At 38.0% G+C, this 13115-nt stretch overlaps 1 protein-coding gene across 3 annotated transcripts in view; it reads right to left on the reverse strand.

Annotated features, from left to right (window-relative positions):
* LOC103180917 (protein bicaudal C homolog 1) overlaps positions 1-13115 on the reverse strand; it is a 99051-nt gene that overhangs the window by 43235 nt on the left and 42701 nt on the right. The window lies entirely within an intron of this gene.

A 13115-nucleotide genomic window follows, 5' to 3' on the forward strand; every position in this document is an offset into this window, starting at 1 on the left:
GCATATATTTGTAGAAGAGCTATAATACCTGAGAGTTCCTTCTGATGTGAAAACACAAGCTTCTCTTGGCCATTCCTTGCACTGAGCTCAATGCCCCTATGAAGTCCAATACTGCACCTATCTAACTGCCTTCCTCCACAAGGCTGAAGATTCCCTCGCCATGGGTTGCAATTTTTCACAAATTTAAACCAAAATCTGTGTTGGAAAATGCACTTGCCCCTTTGTAATCTGCATTTTTTTTGCATGTGGCGGATTATGGCTGAACTGTACAGAGAATAACTACGCTGAAAAAAACACATCAGTCCTGAGAATCAAGCAATGAAGCAATTGGTCTTTTTCTGGCTGAGGAGATGGTGAAAGCTTAAAGTTGGCTTTGCTTCCTTCCTTTGCTTCTTGACAAGGCATTAAAGAAATTCTCCAATGGCTCAACCAGAAATGAAAACCAGACAGCCTGAACAAGTCAAGGAAAAAGATACTCTAATTTCCTTAACCAAACAAGCTCCATCTGAACACCATGTTGATTGCACAGTTTCTCCCAGATTTTATTAAGTACAGTTCTCTATGGGTTTTAAAATTGTATCGGATTTCAGTTGCGCTCCCCTTTTCAAAGTTACGCCAACAGCATGTGACCAGCAAATCCAGTAAAATTAAAACCAATTTGCCAAATTATTGTTGTTGCATAATATGTGGTAAGATGGAATGAACGTCAACAACTACGGTCATAACACAATTGATGCAAAACCGCTTCACTGCTCATTAAAACTTTGCTTACACAGAGATCATGGCCTCTGAAAGCAAAACATAGAAAGAGTCAACGATAATCTGTGCATATATGCACTATTAAAAAGAATTGAGAGAATAATCACAAACATCACTAAGCATCTTAGGGCTGTTACACCACACATGCACAGATGTTCTTCTTTTGCTCTTTGGAATGGCAGCCTTAGGAAGGGCAAGTCGTAATAAGTTAGTTAGGGAACAAAACAATGGGAAGTGTGTCAAAAACTAAATTGTGTTTCAAATATATTAACATCCTCTTCTTGTATTTATTAATCCTGCACCACAATGGATTAAGAACAGTCTTTTTGCACCCCCAGCACTTTGAAACATGACAATTCCAACAGACATCAGAAAGTACATACAGTGTAGAGGAAAACAAGTAAAAAAACATTCAGAACCATTATGACTCAACAAAAATCCACTCAATATGTTCACAGGAACAACTCCACCATATGCTCATGGTTTTTCACAATACACTGTGTAAGACTCATAGTTTGTCACATTGTAACAATAAATCACATAGTTTGTAAATTGTGGGGAAAAGGCAAGAATAACTCATTGGAATCCATACACAATTCACCCCATCATAGCCTAATAGCCAATTTAATCCTCAGGAGGGATTGTTATGCAGAGAATTTTGGAGGAAAGGTCTGTCCATAATGCACATCAAGCGCATACACTGAAATTCTGTCCACAAAATATACAGTCCATTCACTTTACAGTATATACTGTGAAGCGCTTTGAGACGTCCCAAAGACGTGAGAAGGCGCTACGTCAAATGCAAGGATTATTATTATCCACAATTTTATGGAATGTTCAGTGTGGCAATCATCAAAGTGAGGTGGAAAAAAGATACCCGAATTTCCTTAACCAAACAAACTCCATCTGAACACCATGTTGATTGCAGTTTCCCCCAGATTTTATTAAGTACAGTTCTCTATGGGTTTTAAAGTTGTATCGGATTTCAGTTGCGCTCCCCTTTTCAAAATTATGCCAATAGCATGTGACCAGCACATCCAGTAAAATCAAAACCAATTTGCCAAAATATTGTTGTTGCATAATTTCTGGTAAAATGAAATGAACTTCAACAACTGCGATCATAACACAATTGATACAGAACTACTTCACTGCTCATTAAAAATTTGCTTACACAGAGATCATGGATCATTTTTGTATTTCCTCTGTGATGAGTCAAGCCTATTTAGCTCCTGAAATCCAGCTGCCAGGAGGCGCCAAATACATTCAGTAATTATTTAAAAATTTATCATACCCTGCTGGGAAGTATTAGAGAATGGCCAAAACGTTGCCATCACATCCTTATATACAGTTTATATTAGAGATGGATGTTCTTCTCTCATCTCGTGTTGGTGAAAATGTTAAACATCAGCGAAAGCTACTAATTACTAGCCATGAATTGGAAATGCTGCCTTGGAGGCAAGCACCAAGGAGATTTCCTCATTTTGCAAGTCTCCATTTATTAATATATGTGCCATGGATGCATTTTTCATACAACACAGTTTGTGGCGGTTTGATAATCAATTGCCACATCTCAATGAGAGTTACAGGGAGGAGTATCTTTGGCTTACTTGAAGAAATCATTGCCAAATAACTTTTAAAGCAGTAAAATAAGATCAATTATCACAAAAAACTTTTACAGCAGGAAATGGATGGTGTTCAAGGCACTAAAACAAGCTCAGAATGTGAGTTAAGGAGAACGGAAATGATCCTAATATATTCCACCTGCACTACTTTCAATGTCTCAGCAGTTTCTCCAGTGTTTAAAATTCTGAAGAGGCACAACAGTGTAACTAGGGTAGAACTTTCCTCAAATTGCTAACAAGTCGCAAAGTCTTAGAATTGCTATTAATATAATTGAAGGGAAGGTTAAATGAATTTCTTCATTCAAACAGTTGTTAGTGTATTGAATTCATTACCACAACTGGTCTTGAGGCTGGAGCTATAGATCATTCAAAGGGAACTGGATAAACAAATTAGAAGCAGTAATAATAATCTTTATTTGATATAATGCTTATATACAACAAATTTACATTTATATAGCGCCTTTCACATGTGGAAGATGTGAGCATCGAGATGTCTCAAAGCACTTCACAGGATTTTACTGTCATTGTGATTTGTGTTTTATGTGTGAAATGTTAAGGGATATAGGGAAAAAGCTTTTGTTTTGGTCAACCAGGTATCCTGCACAGGCAGAAACCTATCACTTCACTTAGGCATTTCCAATGTTAACAACTGAGAATTTCCCATTCGGTATATATGGCTTCCATTGTTGGGTATGGGGTACACACTCTCTTCATGGTGCAGATACACACTAACCTATTCCGGGAGAGTTTAGGTACATCAATCTGAGATTAGGCAGGGAGAGAGTAGGGAAAGTGGCATTCATAAAAAGAGAGGCCTCGTTCTGTGCTGAAGAATGTATCTTTTTATTTTTGTATTTCCTCTGTGATGAGTCAAGCAGTATTTCATTGGTAATGCATTCCATTCTCTTAGGAAACAGCTTTTAGTTGCTTTAATAAAGCGGTAATGACTTTCATACAAAAAATTAACTACCAACATTTTTACTACACTCATTTACCATCTCAATAAATAATCATCAGAATAATCAAATCTCCATAATCCAGTCTGCAACTTGTTCCAAGAATGACAATACATGGTATGGCCTGAGGAGATGAACAGCAGTATTAGTGTTTTGCTGTAAGTTACACCATCCGTTTCTGTGCAGCAACCTATTTCTTTAGGAACTGCAGTAGCAATTCTACAACAACAAATACACAATGTTTCACGTTGTACCATCAACACAAAGAGTCTGGAGCAGAAAGATTCCCCTCATTTTGCCTTGCAAACTTCAATATGTAGTCATGGAAAATAATCTGAAGATGTAAAATGTGTGGCCATCCATAGCAAGTCACACAGCAACCCTGTGAGTTCATTTGTTGTTCTGAATATTCCTCGTTTTACTCTCCACGTTGTTCTAACCAACAGATTGATTTCACTCCTCCGTGAAGTCTATTATAAGGTCCAGATGTTCGGGCACTATAAAGGTATGCTAATTAATGTCTTTCTACGTATCATTTAATTGCTAATCCTCATAATGATTTTTTCTAATTTTGGTCAGCCATGTATCTGACACATGCAGAAACCCATGGACACATAGGAAATATCCAAACCAAACCCACTGTTAAGATTTTTTTAAATCACCAATTTTCTCTCCTTCTCATCCCCTGAAAGAACTGACATATAGTTCCATAAACACTAGCTGCTTTCAGATACCTCACCCAATTCATTGTTCGTGTGTGAGCTTTTCACTGAGTGCCAAACAAGCTACTTCATTGCAAGTAGCATCACAGATTTTGCAACATGCTTTAACCTACAAAACTTTAACCCATGGGATCAGTACCTAACCCACTGGCAGCCCTGTTTAAAAACACTAACAAAATGCATTTTAATGAATGTGGTCACTTTAAGCTATGGTTACAATCAAAGGGGAATTCAGGGCTGTCTGCCAAGAGTTATCTATCTGGCAAATGCTAATCAATACCAGGGCTGTAAATATGTATACTGAGTAATTAAAAGGAATAAAGCAGCCATATCGACATTCCTGCCCAGTGCTCCTAGGGCTATCGGGAGTTTAGTCAATCATTATATATTTGAGAATTTATTTTCTGAATAAATACAACATTTGAAACTAATATTTACTTGCTGTGGTACAGTATGTACATATAAACTCACATAACCATTAACAGACCATTTTAATATAACTGAGACTTAATCGTAATTTCCCAGGATCAACAACATGGTTTATGAAACACCAACTACTGGGCCTGCAGTCTTCACAAATAATTTAAAGGCTTCAACATTCATGGAAGTGGAATGGAATCACAATGGAAGTCCCAATGCCCAGAGTAGAATGGACCTATATAAACACTATATAAAATCAATGCAAGGTTTATTATTATTTTAAATTTTCCCTGATGTTAGCAGCTCATGAATAACCCTCAGACCCTGACAGCATCTTTAAGGATTCTGCGTTCAGTTAATATGTTCATTTTCCATGTTTTTAACATCAAGGTTGAGTTTGCTCTTCAACATACTTGGCAAAATGAGGGCTTCTTCATAGCCTTCAATGGTGGCATGCTCAGCTATCAGGAACCAGGGTTTAATTCAGGTGAAATGGACACATGAACAAATTCCCCAAGACAATGCTTCATTTCTATGGCATTTCATCTCCTCTGAACTAACAGCCTCCCAAACTCTCCTGATGCAGGAAGACAAAGTGAAGGTCTGCCATTACAACCCACAGCCTTCCAGCCAGAGAGCGTCTTAATAGCAATACTAAATTTAGCATCCAATAGCTTTCAAAAATTCAGCAGTTTAACCTCAAGCAATGGAGAAACAACAGGCGACCTATGAAATAACTTCTCAAAGAAGCATAATAAAAAATAAATAGACATTTTCCACTTGAGTGAAGAGAACCTCAAGTTACCAAGTAAATTACAGACTTGGTTTTCTGAAACAGGATGAAAAGAATGCTCAGAATATCAAAACAAAGGATTCCTTTAAATATGTGCATTTGGCAGCTAACTGATTGCACTCGAAAGGTGCAGCATTGCATTAAGTATTCCAGGTACAGTAGATGAGAGAAACTAAAGTACATAGTTTCCTACAGTCTAATGTTCCATTTACGATTCTCTCTCCCAGGTTCAGGACATATGTACTTGGTCAAATTTCCAAGGGTACAGCATGAAATTCATTTTCCATTGGCCAACATACTCACCATTGTAATTTTAGTATAGAGAAAGGATTTAGACTCTAATAGATATTTATTCTCCTTTGCAAATACAGCCGAACCCAATTCCCTCCAAGTTCCAACCGTGACAGGACTGGCCACTCTATGAGTAAACGTATGTGAAATTATAAACGTATCTGTGTGGGAAGGTTATCTATGTGGGGGTTGGTAATCATATTTTTCTCTCCATGTTCTGAAACTGCCCCATATCAAGTAAGTGAAGCTTGACAGATACAGATTCAAACGTAAATCCAGACAAACCTAACATCAATTTTCCAAAGCAAATATGCACCAGTTTAACTACAGTACAAAACAGGCAACCAACAATCTTAAATCTGAAACAACATTTCATTTTCTCTAATGTCTGGGAACTATCACTACCGAACGTTACAGTGGCCTGGCTGGAACTCTGCCTGGAATAGCTCTAAGCAACTTATTTATGCTGCATTTGATAAATTTAGCGTAGCAATGAAGAAGGATGTAATCTGACAGGAAATATTATAAACTGACTGTGTATTATAGCTGCTTTTACATGGTCCTGTACATGCTGCAGCTGGTATTCAATGTGCCATTCTTTGAAATATTAAAAGCACTTTAATCTTCAGCACAATACACATCTACAGACACAGTTCCTGTCATTTGATATTTATATCGCGCCCTCCACGAGAGCTAATGTCCCAGAGTGCTTGACAATGGCGGAGGCTGACGCTGAGCTAGGGGGAGAGGGAGGGGGGAGGTGATCATAAAAGGAAGGTCTTCAGGTGGGATTTGAAGGTGGGGAGGGAGGGGCAAGGCGGAGGGATTGAGGGAGAGAGTTCCAGAGTTTCGGGGCCTGTGGCTGAAGGCACGGCAACTGATGGTTTCGGTACACTGTAGTGTTTGCAACATCACATCAAGACATTACAATATGTTTCAGGATTAGCATCAGATCCACTTTTAGGGTGTCATTCCCCACTGTTGTCAATCATGGCGTCCAATGAGATGGGGTGATTACAAATTACTGTCTTGGGGCTCAATCCAGCACCACTGTTTATATTAACAGTTTAGAGCTGTTCTTATGGCTCACTTTATATTTATAGTACAATCCAACTATTGGTGGAATGTTATTCTAAACAAACTAAAACTTTTATGAATTATTTAGATTATTTGCGTTGACAATGTTTAAACACAACGAAATGTATGAGTTGGTCTAGTTTGCCTGCCAATCTGCAAAGCTGTGGCTTTCCATATGATCTTCACTAAAATGAAGACTTAGCAGCCACATATACAGCTTTTACTTTCTGAGCAATAAACATTTTAGCAAAGTGAAAGGGCATATCAGTATTTACAGGGATGATGCACTTATTAAACAGAAGCAATGATTTACTAAAATGCTGTCTTATGCCAATGTATTCCAGCATTGAGATGATATGAAGACATTTACGCAGGAGAATTACACCATGGAGAACTCAATTTTTCTAATCCACAGCTGAGGAACCCAGTGACCAATTGAAACACCTCATCTGAAGTCCCGGATGAAATCAGCTAACTTAGCACAAACTAAAACCTAGGACCTTCCGATCTGCAGAAAGCAACTCCAAATTTAAGCAGACTGATAGAGTAATGCAAGGATTATTATAATGAGTTGGAAAGTTGTTGGTTTTCCATACAGTTTTGTTGAGGAAGAGTGGTGGAGGCCAGGATACTGGACCCATTTAAAAAAACAGCTTGATGCAGTGGTGGGAAGATAGTAGGGTGGGTATTTAGAAAATATGAGATTAAATGGACTGAAAGTCCATTCTTCATTTGAATCGATCATGAAGAATTAGATGCTGGATTCGAGATGGAAGGTTAGGGACCATTTTCCTCCATGCCTCACTGCCTCAGCCTTCCTTGGAAGGAAGGACCACGAGTTCTGATTGGAAGGACAGCCACACACTATTGGAGAACAGAAGTGATTTTAATAACTTGCATGAACCAATTTTTCAAAGAAACAGCAGAATTTACTATGAAGTTGGCAAAACATTAAGGTAAGCCTAGGATTAAGCCATTACGGATCTTAATACTGGAATATTCCTTTAAACAAAAGCAAGCAGCGCTTGGCAATATAGTTGAATAAATGCCAAAGGATCAGGCTTAAAGACTGAATGAATTTTAAATTGAATTATATACTAAACAGGTTAGAGATTCCAAGTCTACATTTCCCAAAATAGTTTGTACTAAAACAAAACATCTCCTTAGCACAGCTTAGCCCTGGAATTGAAATCTGTGCCTGCAGCTCAAGAAAAGAAACTCCTCGAAAAGTAAAATTTTTTTTGTATTCTGCAATGACTGATGTCAGTGTTGGGGAGCAGAACTTAGCTGTCCAGCACTCTGCACTGACATCAATGACTCCTGAGAAAAGTGTAACTTAGGCAAATGGAATACAAATCTGCCTGCTCTGGCCGGTATTTATTAATACTGTGCATTTTTCACAAACTAAGAAAAGCCTCTGATGCACCATATTTTGACATTTTCAGTCCCTTTGCCAATTGTGGGGAGCTTCGAGCACTACAACCTTGAGCACAGATCCTAGAGGTGAAGTGACAGTGTGCTAAACTGTTGTGTCACCCAGTTCTGCCATCCTGTCGGAAGGGGAAATGTAGTGGTAGGAATACAAGTAGAGCTAAACTACCATAAACCAAAAGAAGCATAAATGTGCAACTAAATTAATGGGAGATTAAAGCTGTTTCTATTGCATGTGCCCATCTCAGACAGCACATCTCTTGTACAGAGGGACATTCCACACGTACATCACAGATTTTATACACTATTTAGCCAGGGCCAATAGCATGATCTGTTGCAAATCTCCCTGTTTTACATTACGCTTCTTGTTTTGACAAGCAAGCAATTTTTTTTCCAAAAAAATGTAAGTACAATTGCAAATCATCCACTGCCACTGCTTGCCAAACACACATCTTCATAGATATTTAGGTAACTGCCTGAGCCCAAAACATCACAGAGCTATTGAGTGAAACAGAGCTAAATACGATTAAGATATTTTGATATGTAGCCATTTTATTTTGCAGCCAGAAGAATATGTCAGCCACTGGCTCTACAGTTACAAGCACAAATCATCTGCTGAGGGGCACATTCCTTCAACCGAGAATTGTCCCAATCCATAACACACTAGATAAGCCCCAGCCCAGTGAAGCAGATACAAAGAAAAGAAAATAGCATAAAAATAAAAAAGATTTATAGGAGGTTAAATGTTGCAAATTTGACATTTCCAGCTTGCAAAGCAGAAGTTCTAGCACACCAAAAATGTAGAGAACTAAGAACTGTGGGTAGAAAGTGGAAGATAATTGTAATTTTCGATTACAATATATTTAGGGTAATTTCAGAACAGATGCCAGGAAGTTTTTCTTTACTTATCTGCGGATAATGATCGGGGGTGGGCAAATGGTAGAGTGGATGTTCTGGAAGGATGAGATCATCCTTGAGATCAAATAAGCCAAACAGCTTTCTTCATCTAAAACAATTGTGTTCTTGTAATGTCTGAACTTTCACTCACCAGAATTCACAGAACATCTGGCTGTGGGACATGCATCCATGAATCTATCGAAAAGTGCACATCTCAATCTGATTATCTGTGTTGGTTTAGTAGTAGTTCAGATTGACCTTGATAACTCTGCAATGTCAAATGAATAAAAAAATACTTTTTTTCAGATTCAAAACAACTAGCACTTTTTAGTACTGTTTTGTGTATGTCATAATAATAATTCTTGCATTTGATATACCGCCTTATCACGTCTTCAAGACGTCTCAAAGCACTTCACAGAATATACTGTGAAGTCAATTGACTGTATATTTTGTGGGCGAAACTCGGCAACCAATAGCGCATAGCGGTGTCCCACAAATAGTCGTAGATTGAGTCCTCTAACCACTAAGCTACAGGACTTCACATCTATATTATCTAGTGCATTTATCTCTCAGTGAAACATTTACAAAGAGTTATTTTAATTATTCATTTAAAATAATTATTAGCTTTTCATCTTCTCTGTATGAATATTTTCCACTTAGATCACTAGAAATATGTTCTTAATGACTCATTAACACCAAATAAACATTCAATCTGTATGTTTGTATGGAAAACTTCACAAACAATGTTGGCTTGGCTAACTTGTCAGCCTGCCTGTAACTCTCACCTCCAAATCAGGAGGGGGTTCAAGCCCCACAATGATATTTTGAACTCACACAGTCTAGCTTGACACTCTGATTTAGTGCTGGAGAAGCAGTGCATTATTGGAGGTATCATTCTTCAGATGAGAAACTGAACAAAGGCCCACCTACCTGTTTAGGTGGATGATAAATATCCTATGCCACTACTCAAAAGAGAAAGGAGTTACTCTCGGTGTCCTGGCAAAAAAACTCTCAGATAAAATTGCTCATTCACTTCATGCCTATTCGGGGAACATTGCTATCTACAAAGTGGTTGCCTAAAAAATACAGTTTGTACATTTTACAACAAAATCCTGTGAAGTGCTTTGAGACATCCTCTCGACATTAAAAAGGCTATCAAATGCAAGGATTTTAATTCTTGGTTACAGAGTACAGCTCCAGCACATTTTTGCTATTAAGATACGAACAGCTTTTCATTTTACCACTATTGCTTAAGAGCCTATCTGCAAGATGTGAAAGTTACAACATAGGCAGGTTTATGCAGCAAAATGGTCTCAGCAAGCCAACCGTTGCTTTTGCTGTCTAGTCTGTCATTAGCACCACTCCAAATCTCCACCTCCTCTCCCTATTATTTTTCCTGTTTTTTAAAAAATAATTTAAAGCCAAAAAGCAAATGTAGAAAATGTAAATAAAGAAACAATTTATGATACAATAGTGTGTTAATCTTAGCATTGTAGTAAATCTCTATCAGTATGACACAAACTCAAATTATTTCCATACTAGATGGACCCAGTAATGTGCAGAATGTCAGGGTAAGTATTGTGATCAGTTTGTTCAAGGGTCGGAAAACTTCAACAAAGGTAACCTTAAAATTAGAAAGCCCTCTGTCTTGCTCTCAAAAGCTTAAAGACAATCTTATGAAGAGCAGTGTCAAAGTTCAACTTTTGGTCACTGACTAGTGTTAAATGTTCTCCAGATGTGCAAAGAAGACAGCTATTCTTTATGACAGCTCTTTTAAACAGTTTTTTTCCAGTAACCCAAGAGTGGATTTTTTTTCAATCAGGCTCCAAAGTTTATGAACATCATTTAGATTTTGTTTTGGTGTTGGGGGGGAGGGGTGCAGGGGTCTGGGCTGGCAGGGAGTTAAGTCTGAAAATTTCCAGTTTCCTAAATACAATCAAATATTTGTGAACAACAAAGTTTTATATTTATTAAACACACGTGCATATATAAAACCTCTGGGATCCTAGCACTCCCTAGCACAGGGTGCAGCACTTAAGTACTAAGCAACCAATTCATATTATAGGAATCACTGTATTTATAAATATTACGCATGATATTGTTTTCCAAATTCACTTCTTGATGAAACAATTTGTAACTTATCCCGCTCCCTCTGCACAATCAGGAGATGCCAGAAATATATACAGTGCCTTCCAACCAGCGTATGAACTCTTCGTGTAAGCTGTAGAGAGGTTGATTACCATCTCCAGGGCTGCACTCTGTGATAAACGTCTGACCCTTTCCAACCCAACTCCTATCCTCCATGATCTCAGTTTTGTCCACGTGGCTGAGCACAGGTACTGAAGAGAAGCCAAACACCTCAAAGGGAAAGAAACAAAAATGAAACAACTGAGAGATATCAGAAGGCAACACTCTCCTGCATATCTAAAGCCAGCTCAGGAGTAGTGCAAGTTGAGGAATGTGAAGCCACCCTGACACCCTCTGCTCTGGGAGAAAAGTATTGTCCAGTGGAAGCAGCCAAAACAAAAAGGAGCAAATGGACGACAACAAACTCAGTGGGAAAAAATGTTCCCTAACTATATGAAGGTGAGGTGCATTTTTGAAGTGTTATTTCCACACTCAGAGACAAATACAAAATATAATAAGGAAAGTGATTAACCTCCATGTTGACAAAGTTTCATCTCTACATCAGGCACCAGACTAGCAAATGTTCTTCAGTTCCAGAACACAGGAAAGAGTCTTTAGAAAGTATTTTCAACAGTACATTGACCGTTCGAAAACCCTAATCATGCCATACAAGGTTCTTTTTATTCAAAAATTCAATAAAATAAGTATGTTGGGAACTGAGAGATACTTTGGTCTCTGAGAAGAGATATTTTAGGCAACCTGGTCACTGTCTGAAGGAACTGGATCCTACAAGAGCCAAAATGTACATTACTAGTAAGTTTAACCCTCGAGATTAATTGAAGCTAAGAACAACTGACCTCATCTTATACTGTAGACAAGGGGATGCTCTGACAGATTTCCAATCCATTATGAAACCATTTGTGAATAAAAAGGTTTTTAGGTTAAAGGTAAAATGACTCCCCATTCATGACAAATGATTCTGATTTCCCCTTTTTATAGCCCTGCAACCAAGATTGATGATATAATCAAAACAGTAAGGGTCGCTAGAAATCTAGTCATTCCAAAATCGAGGCCAAGTCACTCACTGAGCCAGTGAAAACACCAGAGGATCATTTGGTTTTCCTCAAAGTTCAAAAAAAATTCACTTAAGCAGTTTCAAAATTCAAGAAAAACACTCTTCTAAAGAGACTGCAGTTCAGTGAAGCAGGCATGGAATAATGGAGACAAATGTAAATATTGCATACATTTCTAACAACATATGTAAGTGTGTTGATACTCCATTGTACACATGAGATTTTAATATTTGATACTTGGTCTCATGGGGAGAGAGCTTGAGATGCTTTCTCTGGTAGTGCTCAAGTTAGTTTTCCCTGTTGGAGGTCAAGCAAGAAATCAGTGTCTGCTGCCTGGAAGACTGGTTAGTGCTGTAAGAATACGGAACATTGACCATGCAATTACTACCAGGACACAAAGGGCAAGGCATTCATGCTGTCGCTAAGTACAGCAACATTGACATTGTGTGCGAATACTCTGCATTCTGCCCCCATTAGTGCACTACACTTAGTCACAGGAGGAACGTTTTCCTCAGAGAGGGACAAATCTGAAACGTAAAAACACCACAAACAACTGAGACTTCACAGATTGAGCAGAGAACAGTTGCTCACAGAGTCAATGAAAAGACCAGAGGATCCAAAATTCCACATGAATAGTTTTAATAATAATAATCCTTGCATTTGATATACTGCATTATTAAGTCTTCACGATGTCTCAAAGTGCATCACAGAATATACTGTAAAGTGTATTTCGTAGTTTTAAAATTTAAATTAGCACTCTTCTGTAAAGGCAAGGAACAATGGAATAAATGTTGTACATATTTCTAACAACATGAGTATTTTGATGTTCCAATGTATACAAAGCTTTATTCAATCTTTTACAGTGTAAAGTGGAGTCTGCAAGCAACATACACTGCAATTTATTCACATGTGCGCTTTGAAGACATTAAAATCTAAACCTTCATCGG

Source organism: Callorhinchus milii, unplaced genomic scaffold (genome assembly GCF_018977255.1).
Source record: "Callorhinchus milii isolate IMCB2004 unplaced genomic scaffold, IMCB_Cmil_1.0 Scaffold7, whole genome shotgun sequence".
NCBI lineage: Eukaryota > Metazoa > Chordata > Chondrichthyes > Chimaeriformes > Callorhinchidae > Callorhinchus > Callorhinchus milii.